Here is an 18424-nt window from a genome sequence, read left to right as displayed (position 1 = left end):
GAGACGCGTTCGGTTCAGTTGCTGCTACGTCACAAAGGGGCAGTATGCAAATTTTTTTGAGAACGGGAGGGAGAGAGCAGCCAGTCGGTAAGCGGTGAACCCTGCCGTAGCCGCAACCGCCGTTTGGATCCAATCCAATCCACCAGACGTGCTATGCGAAGCCGTTCTCGTAGCGAGCGGATGATCGCTCTAACTTCACGTCTCTCGTCACGTTCTGCTCCTAGCAGACGACGTGCTCGTAATCAAAATGATTGACAGGAGCGTGTCGTCATTTTGACGTCACCAAAAGCAATGAGCTCCCCGAAAGCTTGTCATCCGGGGAGTTCACCGCGATTGGCTGCTCTCTCCCTCCCGTTGTCACAAATTTTGCATAACGCCACTTTGTGACGTTACAGCAACTGAACAAAACGCGTCTCGAAGAAAGATCTCTGATCGCGCCCCAGCTGTTCAGTTTCGCTCTACTTTGCGAAATTGGCGTATTTCGTCATGCTGTAAAAATTAGGAGCGTTAACTAATTGCATTTCTGGATAAAGGTTTGAGCTCCATATGGCGGCAGATATGAATCATTAGCATGCTGTACTTCTGAGTTTTTCTTAAGGCGTCAACTTCTCATCCATTTTTGGTAACCATTTCCTTATCAAATATACATTTAAATTAGGAAACATCTAATTTTCGACACGCTTTTCTTGGCTTCATTTTTTGTTTGTTTTTTATGTGGGGCTCCTCGATTCTCATGATTCATCTTACGTGTAGTACTCATGGCATTCCTCTTAACTGCATGTAATTACGAATTACCAGATAGTCTTTAAGGTGACTCAGCTCTGTCAGGTGCTAGAAATTGTCTGGCCCACGCTTAGCCATATTCATCAAATCAAGCAAGCGTTGTCGTCTTTGAAGTTTTAGTTCGATGTTGTTAGCGAGGTCATAAAACATGTTGCTGCTGAATGTGACTGCTATCTACGATGGAGTAATAATAAAATAATATTCAATAAGTCAGTTTTATTACCATGCCCAGGAGCAATTTGGTGGTCTTATTGCTGGTGCATGTGAGAAATGGTATGAAGCAGTCTGAGCTGAGTTCAAGAAAGAAGACGAAGAAGTGGTCTAGGCGAGAAGGGAGGATAAAGAAGTGATATTAAATGGCAGTCGACACCCGTCTCACTGAGATTATGTCTTTTTGTATAGCCGTTCTAGTTAGGAACGCTACATTTTGGCGCAGCCGACAGGTTTTGAAGACCAGACATGTGGGTGACGTTTTTCGTCGACCAGGCGTCATCGGAGTCTGTTGTTTTCACCGATACCAAGTGCACGGTGAGCCAGCGACTGACCTTCCTCGCAAAGTTAGTTCTACTGGGCTGATCAACATGGTGCAGCAAGAAGCTGCAATCAGCTGCCAAGCCCTGGTGCAAACAGGATCGGTGACAGTGAATCTACAGCTCCAGACACTGAGCGAACTCGTTCTTGCACTCATGCGCCGTGGCACCCTCAAAGAGGAAACTCCTGCCGAGAAGGTGACGCTGGTCTTGACTGTTATAGGACCACCGCAAATGCAAACGATGCAACAAAGTTAAATGAAGAGAAATTTGGTCCAACCGCTTAATCAAGAGAAATCAGCACGAGATATTGTAGAGCCGGATGTTTTTGAAGGAGACTCGTAAAGTGTCCACTATTGGCTGTGGTTTTTCGAGTACGCCTGGGACAAGAATATTGGCACTCCGACGACACAAATATTTTTAATATTGGTCTTCATTTGGGCACTATCGCCATAAAATTGTATGCTGTGCAAATCATGGATCATGAGCCAGCAGGTTGGGAACTGTGGAAACGCAACTTTTTAGCTGCTTTCCAAGGCAATGCAGTAGAAAGATGGAAAGCGGCACTACGGTTCAGATATACATGTGGGTCTCTGCTAGAGTACTATCTTGAGACGCGTCGGCTATTGTATTCTTCACAACCGAAGCTGGCTTCTCCTCCAGTTGTAGCTTTGGTAACGCAAGGGTTGTGTATCGACCTCCGTAGTCAAGCCGACCTCAAAGGTCCAAGACAAATTAATGCCCTTCTGAGCTTTCTACAGACCTCAGTGCCAACATTGAGAAGACAACCACCTGGTAGAACAGAACAACTTGATTTTCATAACCTGAGTGAATACCTAGAGTCGTTGCCGTCATCCGAGTGTGAAGACAGCTTCATAATCAAACATCTGCGAAGCATCAATCATGACTGTGGTTATGGTGAAGAACCAGCTACCATGGATCAAAAGCCCGAGAAGAAGTGCTAGAGTGAGACCGTGTTCTTGGTGTCGTCAAGCTTACTGTCATCATCATCATCATCATCATCATCATCATCATCATCAGCCTATATTTTATTTCCAATGCAGGAAAAAGGCCTCTCCCTGCGATCTCCAATTACCCTTGTACTGAGCTAGCGTATTCCAACTTCCGCCCGCAAATTTCCTAACTTCATGCCATCTGGTTTCCTGCCGGCCTCGACTGCGCTTCTCTTCTCTTGGTATCCATTCTGTACCCCTAATGGCCCACCGGTTATCCGTCCTAGGCATTACATGGCCTGCCCAGCTCCATTTCATCCACTTAATGTGAAGTAGAATATCGCCTATCCCTGTTTGTTCTCTGATCCACACCGCTCTCTTGCTGTCTCTTAACGTCAGTCCTAAATTAACGTTAGTCCGTTAGTCCACTGCGCTAGCGTATTCCAACTTCCGCCCGCAAATTTCCTAACTTCATGCCATCTGGTTTCCTGCCGGCCTCGACTGCGCTTCTCTTCTCTTGGTATCCATTCTGTACCCCTAATGGCCCACCGGTTATCCGTCCTAGGCATTACATGGCCTGCCCAGCTCCATTTCATCCACTTAATGTGAAGTAGAATATCGCCTATCCCTGTTAGTTCTCTGATCCACACCGCTCTCTTGCTGTCTCTTAACGTTAGTCCTAAAAATTTTCGTTCCATCGCTCTTTGTGCGGTCCTTAACTTGTTCTCGAGATTCTTTGTTAACCTCCAAGTTTCTGGCCCATATGTTGGCACCGGTAGAATGCAATGATTGTACACTTTTCTTTTCAACGACAGTGGTAAGCTCCCAGTCAGGATTTGGCAATGCCTGCCATATGCACTCCAACCCAATTTTATTCTTCTGTAAATTTATTTCTCGTGGTCAGGGTCCCCTGTGAGTAATTGACCTAAATAAGCGTACTCCTTTACAGACTCTAGAGGCTGACTGGCGATCCTGAATTCTTGTTCCCATGCCAGGCTTTTCAACATCATCTTTGTCTTCTGCATATTAATCTTCAACCCCACACTTACACTTTCTCGGTTAAGGTCCTCAATCATTTGTTTTAATTCGTCCCCATTGTTGATGAATAGGACACTGTCATCTGCAAACCGAAGGTTGCCGAGATATTGGCCATTGATCCTCATTCCTAAGCCTTCCTAATCAAAGAGCTTGAATACTTCTAAGCATGCAGTGAATAGCATTGGAGAGATTGCGCCTCCTTGCCTGACCGCTTTCTTGATAGGTATCTTTCTACTTTTCTTGTGGAGAACCAAGGTAGCTGTGGAATCTTTGTAGATGTTTGCTAAGATATTCACGTATGCCTCATGTACTCCTTCATTACGCAATGCCTCTATGACTGCTGGTATCTCTACTGAATCAAATGCCTTTTCATAATCTATGAAAGCCATATAGAGAGGTTGATCGTACTCCACAGAATTCGCGTTTACCTGATTGATGGCATGGATATGATCCATCGTAGAATATCCCTTCCTGAAGCCAGCCTGTTCTCTTGGTTGGCGGAAGTCAAGTGTTGCCCTGATTCTATGGGAAATTATCTTGGTGAATATTTTATAGAATACTGAAAGCAAGCTAATGCGTCTATAATTCTTCAATTCTTTAACGTCTCCCTTTTATGGATTAGTATAATGTTGGCGTACTTCCAGCTCTCTGGTACACTTGAAGCTGTAAGGTAAGGTGTATAAATGGCTGCAAGCTTTTCAAGCGTGATATCGTCTCCATCTTTGAATAAATCTACTGTTATTCCATCTTCTCCAGCAGATTTTCCCCTGGTCATGTCTTTCAAGGCCCGTATAACTTCATCGCTAGTTATAGAAGGAGCCTCTGTATCCGGTTCATCACCATTTCGAATGAAAGTAGCTTGGCTGTTTTGGGCACTGTACAGGTAAGTATAGAATTATTCCGCTGCTTTTACTATGTCATCGAAATTGCTGATGATATTGCCATGCTTATCTTTCAGTGCATACATTTTGTCTTGTCCTATGACAAGCTTTCTTCTTACTGATTTAACGCTGCATCTATATTTCACGGCTTCCTCAATCTTTCCCACGTTATAATTTCGAATATCTCTTACTTTCTTCTTGTTGATCAGTTTTGACAGTTCAGCGAATTCTATCTGATCTCTTAAAGGGCCCCTAAACCACCTCAGATATTTTTTGAACATTTCAAGTAAACACGCGCATCGAGTTCAGCATGCCGTCACGATCAACTATGCCAAACGCTGCAGCGCTACGCGCCGCGGGAGCGCCACAAAATAAAAAAACAATGCCGTCCTCCTCCCCTCGCTTTTCCGGTAACCCCAGCGGTCGTCATGATGTCAGCAGGGGGAATCTGGTGATGTCAACGGTGGAAACGATCTCCATTGGTCGAACAAGAATTGACGACTTCCGGTTTGTCTGCTAGCAGGTACGCGCGCTCCCTGCTCGTCCTCGCCGTGTTGCTCGCTTGTGCGCGCTTGCGCATCGGTAATTGCAGCCCGCAACGCGAGGGCCAAATCGCTCGTGTTCCAACACAGTCATGCTTAGCGGTCTGATTAACTGTGCGAACAGTGTCGGCCTTTCCAGACGTGCGCGCAACACAGGGTCTATAGCGGCACGCTTCGCACAACACACGCCGGCACCGCAGCAACAGCGGGTAGCCGAGAAGCGCCGAGTCAACGTCCACGTTACCGGCATGCTAACTCGCCGCACGCCGTTTGCCATTTGCGGGCCGCCGGTCGACAGCGGTTTTGCTCGCGAGCGGCGAGATTTCTTGGCCGTACGTAGAGAGGATGAGACCGGGACTCATTTGTGCGGCAGGCTCACCGCCGCTGATCGCTCGACGGCGCCGATATCGTCGCTAGGCCTTTTCCGTTTCCCTTCAAAGCTAAAGCGGACGGCGCTTCGAAATGAATTACCGACGCTCACAAGCCGCATTATTTTCTAATAGTTGTTATCGCTCTTCGCAATAATTGTACACAAAGAAGAAAAATACGCTGATATTAGCGGCGCCGTCGGCTGCGATGCGAGCACAGCCGAGCCGGTCGTCTCCCGTCGGTAGCCGTGCACTCAGCTGTAGCCAATGTTTTCGTTGCCGGTGGCGGAGGCGCGCAGCTTCGCGGTCGTCGATTGGCCTGTTGATCGTACAGCGGGCGGGGCGCCGGCTGAACTGCCGTCTACTTTGGACACCTCTCGCGCGGCAGACTGGAGGCCGTTTTGTCGTCCGTATATGTGCCGCTAGCATCATGGCTAGAGTGGACGTGCCTTAACCGGAAGTAGGCAGTGTTTTGAGAAGCGCGTTGGCGATGACGTTTGTCACGTTACAGTTTGAGCAGCACTCGGCGAGGAGGGGAGACCAGCCGACGAGGAGAGTAGCGAAGGGAAGAGCGAAACGAGGGAGGGCCGTTTTTCGATCATCAAACGCGCGTAACTCCGCTATTACGGCACCATTTCGAAAAATTCTCGCGGCTACGTGTTCGTTGTAGACTCGTGCACAAGTGCAACGTCAGAACTAAATTTCGACCTCTGGGTGGTTTAAGGGCCCTTTAAGTTGGACACTTTCATGTTTTGCCGTTTCTTTATTACGTATTTTGTTCCTTGGAAGAGCTCACCTACTGGTTGCCTTGGTGCCTTACCTCCCACTTCAATTGCTGCTTCTGTGATCAACCTAGTTAGGGTTTCATTCATTACCTCTATGTTGTCTTTATGTTCTTGTTCTAAAGCTGCCTATTTGTTTGCGAGCACCAGCCTGAATTGGTCTGCTTTTACCCTTATTGCGTCTAGGTTGACCTGTTTCTTCATGACTGACTTTATTCCTTCTCCCTTCAAATTGAGAAAAATCCTAGTCTTCACTAACTTATAGTCACTGCACTTTGCCCTACCTAACACTTCCACATCCTGCACTATATGCTGGGATCGGCAGAGAGTATGAAATCTATTTCATTCCTTGTTTTTTTTCATTTGGGCTTTTCCAGGTCCATTTCCTGTTGCTGCGCTTCTTGAAGAAGGTATTCATTATTCGGAGCCTATTCCTTTCCGCGAATTCTACTAACATCTCTCCTCTTGCATTCGTAGAATGGAATCGATGCCGTAGTTGCCAATTGCTTGCTCACCAATCTGCTTTTTTCCCACTTTTGCATTGAAGTCGCGCATGACTAGATTATACGGAGCTTGCACCTTTCTCATTGCTAATTCAACATCTTCATAAAACTGCTCTATTTCTTCATCATCGTGACTAGAGGTTGGAGCGTAGGCTTGTTCTACCTTCATACTGTGCCGAGGAGAGCATATGTTTCCTTGAAGAAGACAAGTGCACTTGTCGAAACGTTGGCTCCTGCCCTCACCTTGTTCTCGTGTTACTCATCGCCTTCATATTGTACGTCCTATTCAGCTTTATTACGACGACTGCTACCCTCTCATTATAGCTGTAGAATTCATCAATGTTGCCATCATCAATGTTGCCATCAGAAAGTTGTAGAGCAACATGAAAACTCCCGATACAGCTTTCTGTTGCTCAAACGTGCTACATAAATGTGTTTTTCCGAGTGTGAAAGAAGCCCGCGAATACACGCAGAACGAATGCACGCCGCACGACTGGCCGCTCGAGGCACTTTGCGTGTATTCGTGGGCTTCTTTCATGCTCGGAAAAACACTTTCTCAACTTTCTCATTGACATTTTGATAATTAGGATAGTACTTCTCGAGTTAGATAGTTAATTACAATTATTAATAAATCTCAGTAACGAAAAAAATACTGGCGGCTACTCCACTGTACTGGAAACAATACGCACTAGGCTTGCTTCGCGTAACGCCGCTCCTCATTTTTAAAATCGTGCTGGGTGATAGCTGGGATACCCTGTATGTATGTGTATATATATATATATATATATATATATATATATACATTCACTTTCCCAGCTCTTGTGATCGTTGAAGTTCCCACCTACGTACCTAATAGTTTTTGATATACTATTTTAATGGAACAATAATTACGGCGCTGCTAATTGTGCAGAAGCGAAATTTTTGTGTGCGTTACAAAAAACGAACAAGTTTTCTTTTTGCTTTCGTCATCGACATAAGGTTTCTCAATGAACCAGTCTGTAATTAACATGGTAACAATTTGACTAATTGAATTGCACTATGATGTACAGAGGCGGTAGCAAGAATAACAAAATCATCCGCGTACTGAACTTTCAATGGAACTCAAATCATTAACGTGTACAATAAATAAAAAAGGGGACGCCACTGGCTGTGGAACTCCGGAATTCAAAGTCACGCTACTGCTAGAGTAATTGTCGGCAGAAACAATTTGAGTACGATCAGAAAGAAGTAAGTAGCATCAAAAATGGACCATGAAATCCTATAAATTCTAATTTTTCCAGCATTAGCTGAGGACATACTGAGTCAAACGCTTTGGTTGCGTCTAGGAAAATGGCACATGCTACCTCATTGTCATCTAAGGCTGTGGAAATAATGTCACAGTAGTATGCTAATAGTTTTATGGTGGTCTTTCCATGCCATCACTACATCGTATATTGCACTTTGCATAGCGTATTGTTGCTATCTAGGAAAGTGTTCATAACTAAGAGTTAGTGTTTTTAAAAAATTAGGGTAATTGTTGGCAAAATGGAAATAGGCCTGTAGTTTTTTATATTTTTAAAGCAGCCACCTTTGTGCAATGGTGTAACTATGGCTACCTTAAGGTTATCAGGCATGATGCCGTGGTCAATGAAACTATTGGCAAGTACAAAACATCTTTTAGCACAAGAAAATTACGTTGGAGGTCATACATATGACGTCGTCGATGCCAGGTGTTTTTTTTTTTAATTTGAAACTAAACAAAATGCGACAACGCCTCCAGGAGTAATGTTAGACTCAAAATGTGTCTGTGGGTTAATGCAGACTAATTTAAGAGCATCTGGTTTAAACGTCTGAATGCGTAGAGACGTTATTCAAAAGTGCACATTGAAATTCTGCACCGTAAATTTTATATCAAGAAAATTCTTATGGAGTATTTCGTGCATTGTTACTCTCGGATTTCATCCGAACAGAAGATTTATTGATGACCAATCTTTCTTGGGACACTGCCTATTCTCTTAAAAAGATTTGTTGTAATAACGGCGCTTCGGCTGACCTCATGATAGCTTTTGATAGCTTTATGCACGTGTACGATATCCCGTAAAGAAAATCTAACAACTAACACAAACAAGACTGCATGGAAATTCATTTGCAAAAAAAAGATGAATTCCTGTGGACTGGAAACCATCTGCATACAGTGTTTTTTTTTTTACTTCGAACTCTTAACAAAAAATTGTACAAAACTTACTCAAATTACGTCACTACAGATGAATTACCGGCCCATGCAGACATAATTTGCAAAATATCCATCTAATGTCCCGGTCAAAAGAAGAAGAGGAAGCGAAGAAAAGAAGAAGATCGAATGAAAATAGTAAACAGTTGATCAGTCTCCGATCCCTTATTGTACATTTGGCGCAGCCCGACAGGATGTGGATAGAAGTACGAGTTGGTACTACTAGAGCGGGACAACCGTACGTCACGTCATCCCAAGCCGGAGATGAAGAACAAGTCGAAGTCCAGGAGACAGTGACGTCACCAAGCCTGCTCTAGTTTATCGCAAGTAAGACTGAAGTCACCGAGGCGGATCTTGTCAGCCGAGGTATGTGGAAGATCAATATCAAAATGTCCGACCATGAAAAGCACTTCAGACATTTATCAAGTAGCAAGCCTTTCGAAATGACAATAGCCAGGACATTACTATGCTTATGAAGCAGACGTTGAAAGTGCAGGCGTCACTAATTAAGCAATATGGGCAATTGCTTGCTATGCTAACAGATACTTTGCGCGCTAAAACTGCTCCCAAAGCTGAATTAGTCAAGCCGGACATGTTCAATGGGACATCCACGTCGACAATCACTTGGCTGAAGTTCTTTGAATACGCTTGTGAAAAGAACTGCTGGGTGACGCCACAGGCAAAATATGAGGGGCAAAATATGAGGTTGTTCCATGTACACAATGCCAAGAAATGGTGCGAGCTCCACATAACAGACCATGAGGACGACGTCTGGGATCACTGGAGAGCAAGTTCTATCTCGGCTTTTGATCAAAACCTGGTCGAGCGATGCGACAAAGCTATATTTTTCAAACACCGCTCAAGTTTACTAATTAAACATTTCTATGAGAAGAGACGGCTGTTACTATTACCAGCTCCTACTTTGCCTCAGTCGTCTATTGTGCTGTTAGTCATCCACGGTATGAAATGCCAAAGGCAAGTACAAATAAGGTCGCCCAAGACAGTTGAAGACCTACTGGGGTGCCTTGAGGACGTTGGCCATGAAGCCCCTGGGCCCATTGCACAGCATAATTGGACCCATTCAGCCAGAGTTCATGCGGATAATATAGCGACAGCGATGACAGCATCTACCAGAAGCGCCGCTTCTGACTATTCCCCTAGCGAAAGAGATGTCAAGGAGACAAAAAACGAATAAACTTGGGTGCACAGCCCCACCCGTGTAACCAAAACGAGGCTGTCTACTTAATACAATCAAACATTTTGCAAACGGCACTGCTTATTAACGGAAAAGAAGTAAGTGCTCTAGCCGTCACAGGAGCTTCGGTGAGTCCGATTAATAAAACCATGGTTAAGGCAGATGACATGCGACAAGGTAAATTGGTAACGGTTAAGAGCTATGATGGATCATCTCGAACACTGCAAACCTGGACAAGATTCAATGTACATTTGGCTGGGGAGTACTTCACAGTAGAAGCGCTGGTTATGCGTAATGTTGAATTCTTTTTTATACTGTCAAGACCCGACATGAAGAAGCTACGAATGAACATTTCTTGGAAAGACGAAGTGACTCTACACTCCCTGGTTTCAAGTGTCCAGACACTGCCACAGATGAGGACTGCCAAATGCGCTAATGATATATGGACAATTTTTTCCGAACTTATATGCCTCAATACATATCCACCTGCAGCTTCTGTACCCGAAGTACCTCTTGAACTTTGTGACACAACTATTCTACGGAAGAGAGCCTACAAGATTTCTCATGAAAAAAAAAACATGGCTGAAACGCGAGCTGCAACTGCATCGTATCGCGTCTGACACGTGTGCTACGGTTGATAAGCTGAGGGGGCGTTGCCCAACTTCTCTGTATATCGTAGCATGATTATGTGAGGGGCGTTGCCCCATTTCGATGTATAAAAGAACGACTCAATCATCCTGGGCCCTCGTGCCCTGGCCACCTGGAACATGGTGTCATGCTGATACAGCAACAAATGCTGAACGATGCAATAATAAGGACCTCAACGTCACCTTTTGCGTCTCCTATAACTATTGTCCCTAAAGAAGATGGTTCCATACGACTTTGTACTGATTGTCGGCAAATCGACACCCAAACAGAGCTCTATCCATTCCCTAGGCCTTTGATTGACATCATTAATGATACTGAGGGATGCCAATGGTTCTCACGAATAGATTTGTGCAAAGGTTACTGGCAGGTACCGCTCCAGGAAAAATCAGGGAAGTACACGGCATTTCTAACGCCATTTGGTATATATGAATACAGCCGTCTGCCCTTCGGTTAGAACTCGGGCGCTTCGTTTCAGCGCATGATTAACGGGGTATTTAAACATTTCATATTAGAGTTCTGCAATGTTTATGTCGATGAAATCATCACTTACTCTCGTACCGAGGAAGAGCACTGTTCCCACGTCTCTCAGGTACTAGAGGCGTTGAGCAGATCACACCTAAAGTTAAACAACAAGAAAGGTGAATTATTTCAGGGAAAGGTGGTGCTTTTTTGGCAGAATCCTGGACGGCTTCACGATGACGACGAAGGAACAGTCCGTCCAAAACATCACGTAAAAGCATAAGCTCTATGATGTTCACTCACTGCGTGTGTTCTTAGGACTGGCAGGGCATTTTAGGGCGTTCATTAAAGTTTTTGCGGCAATATCCAGGTGTCTTACAATGCTCACTCAAAATGAAGTTCCCTTTGTATGGAACGATGACTGCGATCATGCATATGAAGAACTGGTGCGCGCAATACCTTCAGATCCAATCCTGATATCTTCAGATCCAATGCACGTGTGGGCACCCGACGTGTGTTGTAGCCACGGCGATTGGGTGAGCAGGTGTCCATCGTTGAGTGGGAGAAGATCAGGTGCGGTGGCTCAGAATGAAAGTAGCCTTGATTTTCTTCGCCCGCACTAGTACTGAAGTCACGATGACGACAGAAACGTTCGACATGGTCAGGCACACAACAAAAGCATCAAATAGGACAGTGGTCCCGGGTGCGCCAAGCATGACGTTGCTGTGTTTGTCACCGCCATCCCACTTTTTGTGGGTGCTTACCCGCTCATACGAAGTGAGCTAGTCCTCGACGTCGTGCTCGTCGGTGCCATTGAAAATGGCAGGGTCTCGCTGTCTTGGTACGCCGGAGCAGGCGACCACCGGAAGTGGGGTAGCACCTTGCTGTGGCACGTCGTCAGGCATTGCCGATGCAGGGGTTAGAGTCCGCGTGCGGAGTTCCAGGATGAAAAATGGAACCAGCACGCTCCACCTATTGATAGTACGCGTTTAAGGTTAGATGCGCTTGGCGTTTATATGAATGCACAGAAACAGGCAACGGCCAAGCGGAGCGAGCGCGAGCACCGACAACAACCGTCTTCTTCTTCGTCTTCTGCTGGCGTCCATATTTGTCGCTACAACAATAATGTTGGGGGTCAAAGAAAGTGTCACAAACTTGTCCCAGTAAGATTCAGTACACGCGAAACTAACTGCATCACCATGGCCGAGCGGCTTTTCGCTGACGGCGTCCAACGCCAGATGCGGCGAGCGTGCGGAAAACGTACCACAATAAGTTACGATAACGTTGGGGCCATAGAAAGTGTCGCAAACATGTCCCAGTACAATTCAGTACACGCCAAATGAACTGGCCACAATGGCTGAGCTGTTTTTCGCTTACTGTGTCACACCCGAGTAGTGCCATGCCGCAAGCCTAAACTGTTTGAAATGCAGCGCAGACAGTCAAACAAAATTTCTCACCTTTCATAATCTAGTTGTGCAGTAGTACCGTGTCGAAGAGCAGAAGGAAAGTAAGAATAAACAGGGAGCTCAAGAAAACCTGGGTACGTCCAAAAATAAAAAATAAAAAGGCGCAGTTTCACCCGAAAGGCGAAGTATCGATTGCGATACCAAATTGGTGGACAGCTATACGAAGTAAGGACAGTAGCTTTATCGGCCGTATAAACTTGTTAACATAGGCATACTAACTAAATGAGCAAGCATGGTGTCAAGCGCACACAAGCAAACATAAACGTATCTCATTCGAAGACCGCGGAAACTCTCTGTGAAAACGCTGGAGTGATTAGGCGCGACAGCAGCAGCGACCGAATTGACCTTCGTGCCGCCCCTCGCATCAACGCGAACTAAGCCGCGAAAATATAGCGCAGCGCGGGCTCTGTCCCCGCCACAGATGGCTTTCAAGATACAGCAGCCGGGTGGGCGCGTACCACGTAGAACGCCTCCGCCCCCTCCCTACCCTTCCCGCAGAGCCTTGCGGCCCAAGAGGGCGCGCGCAACTGCTCGGGCCGCCCTGAGTAGAACGCCCCCTCCCTCCGGAGCGTTGCGCGTGACTGGAAGATACCGCACTTCCTTCCCGCTTCAATCCCTGCGGGCGCGAGATTGAGCCGCGAACCCGGGCAGGCGCTTTCACTCCTACAGCATACGGCGCGCGGCAACAATTTTATCGCCCTTGGACTTTATACGGAACCTTAGGGCGACGGCGACGAGCAGAAATGCGCCCGGAGTGTCCATATAAGTGCTATCGCAATAAAAAAAGTTAGACGGGTTGCCGAACAGGTGAACGCTCACATACTCAGCCGGCCTCGCTGGCTTCGGTGGCGTGTCTGGTGCATGACGCATGCATCTGGCACGTCTGGCGTGTCATTGCCCTGTCGCTAGGTAACGCAAAAAAAATAAGTCGCCAAGTATAAGTTCATTTATACGCAAAACTTCTTAGTTGAGGCATTAAATAATAAAAAGACATAAAACTCAGTTCCTTGCGGACAGAGAAGTCACTCTCAGGGCGGGAGACCTCGTTTCGGACTCGGTTAGGCTGGGTTTCAGAGGGACGCCACAGTGGTCTTTCATATCCCCGACCCTGTTTAACCTAACCATGATCGGCCTGTCGAGGAGACTCTCCGAAGTAGAGGGTATTAATCATACAATATATGCAGACGACGCCACCATTTGGTGTACCGGAGGCAGTGACGGACGGGTGGAGGCTGCGTTGCAGGAAGCCATCGAGATCACGGAGGAATATCTTAAGCCGACCGGCCTTCGGTGTCCCCTCGGAAATCATAAGTGCTCATTTACAGGCCCAGGCGAAGGCGGCCCAAACCGAAGGGTTGGAAGCCTGTAGAGGACGTCGACATCACTCTACGGACAAGTGAGGACGGTGTCATCCCCAGGGTGGACTCCCTCCGGGTCCTAGGTATGACGATCGAATCGAACGGCTCCAATAACCTGATGGTATCTAAACTAGCCAAGAAAACGTACAATGCCATCAAACTCGTACGGAGAGTTGCCAACCGGCAGCAGGGTCTTGGAGAGGACAATCTTGGGAGACTGGTGCACGCCTTTGTGATGTGTCATTTTACCTACGTGGCGGCCATGCCCAATTGGCAAAGGTCGGAGAGGGACAAGCTCAACACGTTGATCAGGAAGACTATAAAGAGTGCCCTCGGCCTCCCCATGTACACAAGCTCAGAGAAACTGATGTGTCTCGGCATGCACAACACGCTGGAAGAGATCGCGGAAGCGCAGGAGAGGGTGCAGTACGCCAGGCTCTCCACCACCTAAGCGGGTAGGAGCATCCCGCGGGAGCTGGGGGTTCCTCCAGCGGAAATCCAGTCCCGCTTTTGTGGTCTCCCTCGGGAACAGCGGGAACGCATTGTCGTCACTCCAATTCCACGCAACGTTCATCCCGAACACAACGCGGGCCGGAGACGAGCTAGGGCCAAGGCTCTCCTGGACAACGCTCGGGAACAAGCTCAGGATTGCTGTTTTGTTGATGCTGCCCGGTACCCCGACGGGACGGCGTTCGTAGTGGTGGGCATCAATCACGATGGGAAAATCACGAATTATGCTGCTGTTCGAACGGAGTCGGCCGAGGTGGCGAGCAGGTGGCCATAGCCCTGACCCTGCTGGACGACAGAAGGACCACGATCTACAGCGACTCGCAGATGGCTGTCCGAGCTTTCGCCACGGGCACCATTTCAGAGCAGGTCCTGGGCATTCTGCGGGACAAGGACATCAAGTCGCACACGATCATCTGGTTCCCCGCACACATGGGGCAGATCGAGGGCGCCCCGCCCAACCTCAACGAGTCTGCCCACAGAGCTGCGCGAGGAGTCGTTGACCGCGTAGCTACCGGGTGGCGCGGCGGAGAGGTTATGGACAATCGGGACCCTCCCTTCTCATATTACGAACTTGCCGAGCATTTTTACATGGGACGGAGACGATATCCTCCGCCACATAAGAAACTAGGCAGACCACAGGCGTTGACACTCAGATTACTCCAGGTCGGGGCATACCCTAACCCCGCACTGTTACACAGAATCTATCCTGAGATACAATCGACCAGTGTTTGCGAGTTATGCTCAGACCTAGCTGACTTGGAACCACGGTGTAAGAACATTCAGGTGTTGACACTGCGCGCGCGCGAGCATCCAGATTGTGTTCGGCAGCGCGTGGGCGCACCGAGTAGCTCTGCTGCGAGCCGATAGATGACGCCGAGGTCAGCGGTCACAGCTTAGCGGCGCCGTCGGCTTGACATTGCTCTGCTTCCGCTAAATTTAGTTCATAGTGGAGTGAGTAAAACTCAAATTTCGAAGGAAATTCGTTATTTCAGATTAAACGATAAGTATACAGGCTTAATGCTTCGCTAACATGAAGGTTCCTAGTGCAGGGCGTGAATGACGTGAACACGGATCGATCGGGCAGCACTCAAAGCCCACTCAAGTTACGCTCGCGCGCACACATTGTTTCGTCCGGCCTAGCCGTTCATCCAAGCTTAAAAAAATAAAAGCGTTAGCCCACGTGCTACCCCTTGATCAGAAGAAAATAGTGACTGCACCGAAAAATATTGTATTTCATGCTTATCGCTGCTTCCATTCACACTCAGAAAACCGTTGAAGCATCGTTGCGCGAATTCAGTGTGACCACGATATAAATTAAGAAATGAAACGGCGCAAGCTTGCGATATGCAACGCACTAGAGTAAAGTGGCTGTTCATGGCTAGAACTTACGATGAGAATGCACATAGCTATGTAAAAACTCTTTCAAATGGGAATTTATTAGGCGGGACGAAGGCAGGCGTCTTATCTTGGATTACAGCATCACTAATCCTGTTTACTGATGAAAACCTGAGCAAATGCCTTTTTTATTTCAATTCCACTTAACATAGACCGTGTATAATATAAATTCGGTTTCGTCCATTGAGGACTGAGTGGCTCTTGCAAGATCTAAAAAAAAGAGGTGACTTTCTTTTTTCTTAAATTGCATATGACAATATGCCAATGTAAGCGTGTTTGACAATGCATGCTACAGCCTGTCCACAAATACTTACACCCCCCACACAAGAATCTCATACACATTTTGTTTTTTGTTTTTTACTTTCGCAAAGATACAATACGAAAAAAATTGTGCATCAAGCAGCTCGATAATTTTAATAGGGGATAACCATCCCAGAAACTAACGTTCTCATACACTCCCACAATCGAAAAATGTTGAATAAAAACATGAAAGCGTGTAATATACACCGCACGCGCATTGTAAAAAAAAATCAGCACCCAGGATGGAACACATTTTTAAAATCAGGCACACATCGGCACTGAAAGCAGCCGTATTATACAGGGTGCACAAAGATTTGAAAGTATGCAAATGTCACGTAGCTGGACAGAAACATAGTAATGTCGTTGCCATCCCTTGGAGATTCTCAGATTATTTTGCAGCGTGAGCTACACTGGCCGAGGTTGAGCAGTTTCGCTGGGCTTCTGGAGAGCCGTGCTGCGCATGCGCAAGGAGCAGTGGCGTCACACGGCGCACAGCTGGCGCGCCGGGCGTTTGCCCGGCGTTTACACTAGGCATTTGATCGTTTGCGCTGGGCGTTTGCCAGTGTGGTATAGCCATGGAGGAGAGCGAAATTGCTGCTCAGCGGCGCAGAAGAGCGGAGAAGCTTAACTCATCGGATCTCAAAGTAGTGGCCTGGCAATTAGCGGTTGAGCGTAGGAAGACCGAACAGAAGAAGGCTAAACGTACTGCGGAGACACCGGAGCAAAGGGAGGAACATCTAGCAAAGCGGCGTCGCCAGGAGGCTGAGCGACGTGCCCGACCATCTCAGCAGCAGCAACAACAAGACGCCGTCGATGACGTCAAGGATTGCCGATTGACTGACTATACGGTGAAACTTAGCGAAAGCGCCAGTGCGACTCGGACCTTTTAGACGGACCTCATAAACAATCCGTTTAGATATGTGTGTGACATGTGTGAAAGACTATGGCACATGAAAGACTTGGCGCCAGTAAGTAGTGCCATGCGTGAAACGTTGAGTTTAGCGGCGCCGCCTGAGTGGGGTGAAACGGTGGCGCGGGTTTGTACAACGTGCAAGAACTTTCTCGTTAAGTAGAAGATTCCACTCTTTAGCGTTACCAGTGGGTTTTGTTACGCGCCCATGCCACCAGGTCTATCCGGTTCTGAACGATGTGGCCGAATGCTACGTATATCCTGGCATAGCCGAGCTAAGCCACTGCTAATTTTTTCTACATTCAGCCTAATTACATGAATTGTTGTTTTACTTTTGTTGTATTAGCCTAACATTGTCTCGTCCTCTGTATTGTAGATGTCATTAGAATTGTACATATTATTACATTTTCTATTTTCTTCACTATTTATGTACCCCACTCCCCTCTGTAAAGCTCTGTGCGCTTGAGGATACAATATAATAAATAAATAATTAAATAAACTTCCCAAATATTATAAGTAGACTAAAAGCGTCAATGAGAAAATTGTTGAGCAACATGAAAGACTCCCAATACAGCTTTCTATTTCTCCATACGCCATACGTAGAAGTGTTTTTCCCAGCGTGAAGGAAGCCCACGAATACACGCAAAGTGCCGCGAGCGGCCAGTCGCGCGGCAATTTTGCGTGTATTCGCGGGTTTCTTTCACGCTCGGAAAACACTTTTATGTATCACGTATTGAGCAACAGAAAGCTTTATCGGGAGTTTTCCATGGTGCTGTACAATTCTCTCGTTCACACTTTTTGTCCAATTATAGCATTAGAAAAGTTAAATAATCAATTATGAAAATAATTCTGTAATTAGGCGGAATGCAAAAAAAAAAATAATCTCAGTATCTCCAAGCGACGGCAGGCCACATTATCTTGGTTCTGTCCAGCTACGTTGCATTTGCATATTTTTAAATCTTGGTGCATGATACTTAAGCCACCCAGTATTATCTTGTACATGCAGCAAAATTTGCACAAACTGCTGTGGAACACAGGAGGTTCTCTCTTTCGCAGCAGCTTTCGAGGTTTATTTGACCGTGTGATGTTCTTTGGACAGTTCGGAAATAAGGTGGGAACCCTTTTATCGAGCTCCGCGTAATATGCCGTCGATATCGTATCCTCAGAAAAATGGTTGGCGCAGACATGGTCGGTCGGCATTAAAGTTCAGTCTGCCCTCAAATCTGCACGGCGCCACTGCTCTAGACGACTGCTGTCGGACGGCGCTTTGAATAAAAGCACACGTTCCGCACAGGTCCGGTATCTAGAATTGCAGTTCGGAACGAAGCACTTTCTAGCCATTGGAAACGCCCCTCAGAAGAAGGCCGCTGCCACCTTTGTTGGGGGCCCCCAAGCGACAATACCCAAGCACAAGCTCATGAAAAGCACGCGAACAAAAAGCGTGCCTTCAAAACAGCGCGGCCGCACAAGCAAGCAGGTAGACGAAGCAGCGGCAGCACGCGCCTTGCCGCCGAGGCTGGGACCGCATTCCGCAGCGCCCTCTGCGACGGCGCCGACCGAGCTGTAACCGAGCCGAACATAATCTGGACGCGAG

This window comes from Dermacentor silvarum, chromosome 1, assembly GCF_013339745.2.
Source record: "Dermacentor silvarum isolate Dsil-2018 chromosome 1, BIME_Dsil_1.4, whole genome shotgun sequence".
NCBI lineage: Eukaryota > Metazoa > Arthropoda > Arachnida > Ixodida > Ixodidae > Dermacentor > Dermacentor silvarum.
The sequence above is the reverse complement of the archived record's forward strand: the minus strand, read 5'-3'. Positions refer to the sequence as shown.